This window comes from Dipodomys ordii, unplaced genomic scaffold, assembly GCF_000151885.1.
Source record: "Dipodomys ordii isolate 6190 unplaced genomic scaffold, Dord_2.0 Scaffold111, whole genome shotgun sequence".
NCBI lineage: Eukaryota > Metazoa > Chordata > Mammalia > Rodentia > Heteromyidae > Dipodomys > Dipodomys ordii.
The window spans coordinates 128,985-137,111 of NW_012267327.1; the positions used below are offsets into that span (position 1 = coordinate 128,985).

Sequence of the window (8,127 nt, forward strand, 5' to 3'; positions counted from 1 at the left end):
TTACCATAGCTAAGATATGGAACCAACACAGATGCCCCTCAGTCGATACACAGATGCCCCTCAGTCGATGACTGGATCTAGAAAATGTGGTATATATACACAATGGAATTCTATGCCTCCATCAGAAAGAATGACATTGCCCCATTTGTTAGGAAATGGAAAGACTTGGAAAAAAATTATATTAAGTGAAGTAAGCCAGGCCCAAAGAAACATGGGACCTAGTATATGTCCGAGTCAAGCAGAAAAGGTCAGATAAGTTGATGTGACGGAAATGAACCCTAAGATATGCATTCAAATGGTTTTTTTTTCTTTCATGCAATTGTTTCTAACACATTTATAAGATTATTTATTGTTGCTTTGTATGTCCCTCCCACACAGTATAACCCCTGCTTTCATTGTATTTGATGTCGGTATAATTTGTTGAGGGGAAAGGAAAAAATAAATAGGGATACAGGTTTAAATAGGGATACAGGTGGACCCATTGCAACAATGAGATGTACAAGTCATTATGTCGAAAACGAACTTTACAACTTTGGTGGGGTGGAGGATTAGGTAGGGGGTAGGGGAAGGATAGGAAGGGATGGGAAGGGGAAACAAAGGAGGAGGCTACAATGCTCGATAAGAAATGTACTCATTATCTTGCCCATGTAATTGTAACCACTCTGTGCAGTATTTTCACAATGAAAAGAAAAAATTTTGGCCTGTGCCAAGGATCCCTAGATTTTCTTCTATTCCTTCTTGTAATATTTTCAGGGTGTCTGCTTTTATTTTGAGGTGTTTGTTCAATTAAAGTAACCATGTTTAATTAGTATTTCTTTTTTATTTTATTTTTTTAATTTTTATTTTATAGTATTTCATTTTTTATTTTATTTATTATTTTTGGGTCTGGTCATGGGCCCTGAACTCTGGGCCTGGGTGCTGTCCCTCAGCTCTTCAGCTCAAGGTTAGCACTCTACCACTTGACCCACAGTGCCACTTCTGGCTTTTTCTTTTTGCTTATGTGGTGCTGAGGAATCAAACCCAGGGCGTCAAGCATGTAAGGAGAGTGCACTACCACTGAGCCATCTTCCCAGCCCTCATTTTATTTTTAAATGAGGACAAATAAGGATTTTAAGTTTTTTCCCTAGAAAAGGTATTTTTAAAATGTTGGCTATATTTATTTTCTTATGCTAAGCAAGCCTTTGACTATAGAATCGGAGCAAGTATACAATCTCAGGCTCAGTGTTGGAATGCCCTGTGCTAAACATCACTCCAAACTCCAATCAGTTTCATCAACTATCTCATATACACATAATTTGTATTAGAAAACAAAGTTTATCCCAGAGTGATACATGCTAAGAAAGAGGAAATGATGGACAGTGAACACAATTCAGAATAGGAAATAAAAGAGGAGACATAATATATCATGTATAGGTAGCAAGCTTTACTCTTGGATATACTCAGAAGCTGAAGATCAGTGAGAAAATCTTCCATTGGAAGATTATTAACTTGTCCATATTTATAATATATATATGTAATTTTTATTTGGGTTCATCAATTCCTTAATTACTATGTATTTGTGCCTAAAAGAGAAAAATGTCAAAATAGAATAATTAAGGCAGGAAATATACTCTGCCATCACAAAGAACCTCCTGATGTGTACAAAGAATTTCGCTTATTGTTAACATGTTTCAGTCAAAAAGGCAAGGTATGTTTTAAACAAAAATTATTCTAATTCATCATCTGAGTTACTAGTCATATCATTAATGTGGCCTTGACCCACGAGAATGGTTTATTATTACAGAACATATAAAAAGCACTTTTATTTTAATTAGATAAGAATTAGGATTTTAAAACATGCATGTTAAATCCTTCTTTCCTTTTGCCAAAGAAATTCATTTCTAGATTATTCCTTAGACCTCAAGATGAAGACATTTTACTTCCTTTAGAAATAACCTGATAAAGACCTGTGGAACAGATGGAGGGCCCAACCTGGAGCAAACCTTCCAGAGGCAAATCTGTCATTAAGTCCCTGCAAATCACATTTTCCCACATCATGTGCTAGCTAATAATATACTTTGCTATTGCACAAGAGACTGTAGCCTTGCAAAAGCCTACTCTGCTGCTTTTAAAATGTGACTTAATACCAAAACAGAATTAATATTGGAGTATCATAGAAAATATTATGGCCACAGGATGTATATATGATGCTGTAATAAGATCTGTTCATGTCTAAATTCATGTTTTTTTATTGCAAACCTATGTTGCTCAGAGGTGAAAATGGGAATTTGCTATTACAGATTGATTTTTCTCACTTTCTTATGATTATAAACACACCTGTTCTAAATAACTTCATGATGATACACTGAAGAAGTTCTGTGCTAATTATTTCTTCTGTATTTGCCTAGAAAAGGAGTTGGTCTTTTGATAGCTAATTGTCAAACCAGCAATTTTCCCAAGAGACAGGATATGTAATAGTAGATAAACATAACATTTCACATTACGTATTACATATAATTGAATTTTCCACCCTTGTTTGGCTGCTCTTTTCTCTTAGAGACAATCTTGGCTCTGGATAGTAAGTATTGAAGCATATCTACACATTGTTTTAGGTTATGCATTTTACCACATAAATAATACAATTCCCAGTTCCTCTATAATATATTTGAAAGTACAACTATAAATCTCCAATGCACCATTCATAATTTTAATAATTTGTAGCAATCTGGATCTGTAGTCTCTGAAAATTTTACTATATTGAAATACAGTTGAGCAGTAATTCCCATTTTTAAAGAAATTTTTAAAGAAATATAAAACATTTTCCAGTGTTTGTAACACCTAAAAAGAATTATTTATTTTAGTGAAAATGTTACGTGAATTTTATTGAAGTGAAAGTGAACCACACTGCAATCAACCATAGGGGTCCAGAGGACTAGTACTTTGTTTGCCTGTGTTTATTTTGTAGTTTCAATGTTTTTAAATCCACAAATGTTAGTACAAGGGAGTTACAGCATAGCATATCCCCATGCAGAGTTGCATCTTGACCAGTAACCCCTTCCATGACCCTATCATCTCTTCCTTCCCCTTGTAGTCACATCGAATTTCCCACTTGCTTTACCACATACTGACATAGAGTATTATGACTGTGTTAGTAAAAACATTTTAAAATTTAAATTATATTAACAGTGAGAATTCTTCAAGTAAATCTTTCTTTTAGCAAAGACTCTTAAGACTCACTATAAAATTAAAATTTTATAATTTTAATATTTTAAATAATGTGAACGTTTTTATTGAGCTTAGTAGTCAATGAGAACAGAGTTAACATTCTACAAGAAGATCCTAAATCATGGAAAACTCTCAGCCCCGTTCTTTTTATTTATATTTTTACTTTTTTGTCAGTTGTGGGGCTTGAACTGAAGGCCTGTCTCTTTCACTTAAGGCTCATGCTCTACCACTTTGACTCACAGCTCCACTTTATGTTTTCTGGTGTATAATTGGAGATAAGAATCTAATGGGTTATACTGTGGGGGAGGGACATACAAAGCAACAAAGAAATAATCTTATAAATGCGTTAGAAACAAATGCATGAAAGAAAAAAAACATTCGAATACATATCTTAGGGTTCATTTTCCTAACATCACCTTATCTGACCTTTTCTGCTTGACTCATACATATACTAGATATTGCAAATAAGGGAAACCATGGTTGATGTCGGTATAATTTGTGGAGGGGAAGGGGGAAAACAAGTCATTTAAATAAGGATACAGGTGGACCCGTTGCAACAATGAGAAGTACAAGTTGTCATGTTGAAAACGAACTTTACAATTTTGGTGGGGGGTGGGGGGAGGATTGGGGGGGGAGGGGGAAGGGGAAGGCTGGGAAGGGATGGTAAGGGGAAACAAAGGAGGAGGCTACAATGCTTGATAAGAAATGTACTCATTATCTTGCCCATGTAATTGTAACCCCTCTGTACAGTATTTTCACAATAAAAATAAATTAAAAAAAAGAATCTAATGGATATTCCTGCCCAGGCTGGTTATGATGCAGGATACTTAGAACTCAGTCTCCTTAGTACCTTGGACTACAGGCATGAGGAACCCAGCACCCAGTGCAGCTTTCACTTTTTCATGGCTTCCTAAACTACTTTTTAAATGCAAAAAAAAATTAATACATAACCTAAAATTAAGATAAGTGAAGGAAAGGGCGGGTTGGGAGGGTTGGGTGTGAATGTTGAAAGGGGGATAGTGATCAAGATTAATTGTATCCATAAACTGCTTGTTGAACGGCAAGTCCTTTGTACAACTATGTAAAGATAATAAAAAATTTCCAATAAAAGAATATTAAAAGTTAGCAAGTTTTTCTCGTCTTCCCTGTGTGTGTTTGTCATTCCTTACCTCAAATAGTATCAACAGCACTTGAATGTGAACTTATTCAGTTAAATACTTCGGTCTTTCTTCACCTAAATTCTGCACTCTCAGGAAATAGAATAGTTATAGGTTCCTTTTGAAGAGGGAGCTAAGATAGCAATGTTACTATGCTTCTGGAAGTTTATAGCATATTTTATATAGCTATGTGTAATATAAATGTGTTGCCAGGCACTGCTAGCTCACACCTGTAATCCTAGCTACTCAGGAAGCTGAGCTGCCAGCCCAGGCAGGAAAGTCCATGAAACTCTTCTCTCTAATAAACCACCAGAAAACCGGAAGTGGCTCTGTAGCTCAAGTGGTAGAGTGCTAACCTTGGGCTGAAGAGCTGAGGGACAGTGCCTAGGCCCAGAGTTCAAGCCCACGACCGACCAAAAAAAAACAATGTGTCACACACATATTTATGTCTGTGAGTATGTATGTATGCATGCATTTATGCATTTATGTATCATAGACTACTCTTAGTATATAATGGCAATCTACTCATTTGCATGATTTTTGAAATTATACTGTTTTCTGTTCTTATTTCGCACTATCACCCATATGATATTGTGTGAAATTTAAAGTTAGAGCTTGATTGCCAAAGCAATGAATTATTCTGTTTAAATCCCAAGAGGAATTTGAGGGCGTAAAAGTTTTGCTGAGGTTCATAAAGATTGTATGCCTGGGGCTGGGAAGGTGGCTCAGTGGTAGAGTGCTTGCCTTGCATGCATGAGGTCCTGAGGTCGATTCCTCAGCACCACATAAGCAGAAAAAGCCTAAAGTGGTGCTGTGGCTCAAGTGGTAGAGCATTAGCCTTGAGCTGAAGAGCTGAGGGATAGTGCCCAGACCCAGAATTCAGGCCCCAGGACTGGCAAAAAAACAGATTGTATGGCTGATTTACATTCCTCTGAAGATTTTGCATATGTTTTCACCTTTCAGTATTATTGATAAAAGCATGTTAATAGCTTAGTATTATAACTTCAATAAATATATGAGCTAATAAGAAGAGATATGAAAGAATAAGAAGCATATGAATACTCACTAAGCATTGCTTAATATGTGTTCTGAAATTCAAAACAAGAACAAAAATTAAAATTTGAGTAATGAAGGAGAAATGAAATTCAGATTTGACATACTCTATTAGATTAAAAGAATTCTAATGTTTAAGAGAATATAAGATATTTAATAACTAGCATTACATATAGTGTTAGTTAATGTGTAGTCAATAAACCAGAAGGTAAAAAATTAAAGCACATGTTATCTGTTATAGAATCAGAGTTAAATACATATAAATACATATACATATGTATATGATTTATATTTTGTCATATACTATTTAGCAAGTTAAGAAATGTCATTTTACATGCATTCATTCTGCTGATGTATTATAATTTTTATATACATGGTCACCAGACTATGTTCCTTTTAGCCTAATTTGCAGGAGAGCATGTATAAAAGAAAACATTTTGTGGGTATATTATAAAATCTCTCTCCACAGGTTTGTTACATGGGTTAGAATTGCAAAGCAAGTAATGCTGCTATTTTTGGTAGTCAATGAACATAATGCCTGCTTTTGAAGGACAGATTTTGCTTTAGGAAGGATTCTCCTTTGACACTCTGTCCCCTACTTTTGTGGTTGGTTAGTTGCACAGCTACCTGGTTCCTGAGGAGAAAGTAGATTAACTATTCTAACAGAAATTCTCACACATATTTTTCACACATAAGTTTAACCATATTTTCTGTAGCATATTAAGAATCTTTTCTTGAATTTTTTCATTAGCAGTTTTGTTTTCTCATAGTTTAGATATGGATTATGTTATCCTACTTAGGCACAATAAATTCATAATTAGATCATCTTTAACCAAGGGCTTCTCATTTTATTCTTTCTTTAATTTCTCCCTGGCAATGCCAATAGTCATTTAATAGTATGCCTAATTTTGTCCTACAGTTTGTGAGGACTAACATATTAGTTTTATCTTCTATTTGCATTATGTTATGCATTGGATAATTAGTCTTGATCTATTTTCAAATTAACTATCTCCTTCATTTACGTCAAAAGCTTCTTTCATTGAAACTTCTAAGATTGCTGAAAATGTAAATATATTTTATGTTTTTGTTAGAAACTTCTTTGTCAAATCATTAAAAATGAATTTTCTTGTAATCATTTAGGCATACTGTAATTACTTAAGTTTGTCATATCATAGCTGAGTTTTTGTTTTTTGTTTGGTGTTTTTTTTTTTTTTTTTGGTCAGTCGTGGGACCTGAACTCTGGGCCTGAGCGCTGTCCCTCAGCTCTTCAGCTCAAGGCTAGCGCTCTACCGCTTGAGCTACAAAGCCACTTTCGGTTTTCTGGTGGTTTATTAGAAAGAAGAGGCCATCGCTTTTTTTAATGTAAATTTTTTAGATTTTTTGTTTTACTAATATATCTGAAATGTACAATATGTATCGTTTCTTTCACACACACACACACATAAGCTGGGTAGATAGAAATACTACAGTGTCTCAAGAGATTACTGATTGTATGACGAATTTGAGATTGCAAAACTTCCACTGTATGCCAAGAAACCTAGTTATGAGTCTGAGAGCATGTTTATTTATGATGATGATGATGATGATGATGATGATGTTGATGATGATGATGATAATGATAATGATGATGATGATGATGATGATGAATGTATTATCTCCAAATAGCTGTTCAAATCTATTTATCAAGTCTACTTATATGCACAATTCATCTTGATTAGAATGTGATCTTAGGATCAGCCCATTTTAACTCAGCCTAACCTCTTCTTTCCATTATACCCATTCAGAATTTCTCTACTTATTTGTTGAATTAAATATTAACCCGACAGGTGCAATGGTAGCGGGGTGGAAGAGCAGCCCCAGGGATCATGGTGTTCTACTTCACTAGTAGTGACCAGTAAGACAGGAGACACCTGTGCACAGTCTCAGTGGAGGGGCTGCCCTGCGTGCAATGGAAAACCTGTAAAAACCATTCACCTGGTAGAGTGAAAAGTGACCAAATGTTGCCGATTTGCTGTGGGGTAGTTAATAGATCTTACTTACACTTATTTACATGGGAAAGGATAAATATGAAAAGGAAGAGGTATGGCTGGCCAGAAGATACTTAGTTTCATGTAGACAAAAATCTCTTCAGTTCCTGTATACCTTCGATTACCTAAGCAAGAGAAGATAGAAGACATTCCAAAGGAGGTGTTAAAGGACTGTGCCCACCTTGTGAAGGCCAACAGAACACAAGGCTGCAAGATGAACAACATTAATGTGGTATACACGCCATAATCTAACCTGAAGAAACAGCTGACATGGATTTGGGGCAGATAGCTCTTCTCAGGGAGAAGGATGTAAAAATTGTGACAATCGAGAATAAAGTGAATTAGATCCTGAATCAATTAGAAAAGACTAAATCAGAGTGGTTCCCAGACGTGGCAGCACAGAGAGAGATAGACCATGAAGAGAGAAATGAGAAAAAAAAGCCCAGATTCAGGAAATCAAAAGGAGAGAGAAAGAAGAGATGATGAAGAAGAAGGAAACAGAGAAACTAAAGAGGTATTCATTCCTAATGAAAGTTGAGAACACATCTTCAAATCAGGATGGGCAAGATTCCAATGAATTCATGTGAAAAGAAGAAAGGACGTTTGAAAGCCGTGAATGGAGGAACAGTGGCAGAGATGTTGATTTCATCTATGTTTATAATGATAAAATATCAACCAACCAAAAT

General features: G+C 35.3%; 1 pseudogene; it reads left to right on the plus strand.

Moving 5' to 3' along the window:
• Positions 1-7,545: 7,545 nt before the first annotated feature.
• LOC105994867 overlaps positions 7,546-8,127 on the plus strand; it is a 40,233-nt pseudogene continuing 39,651 nt past the window's right edge.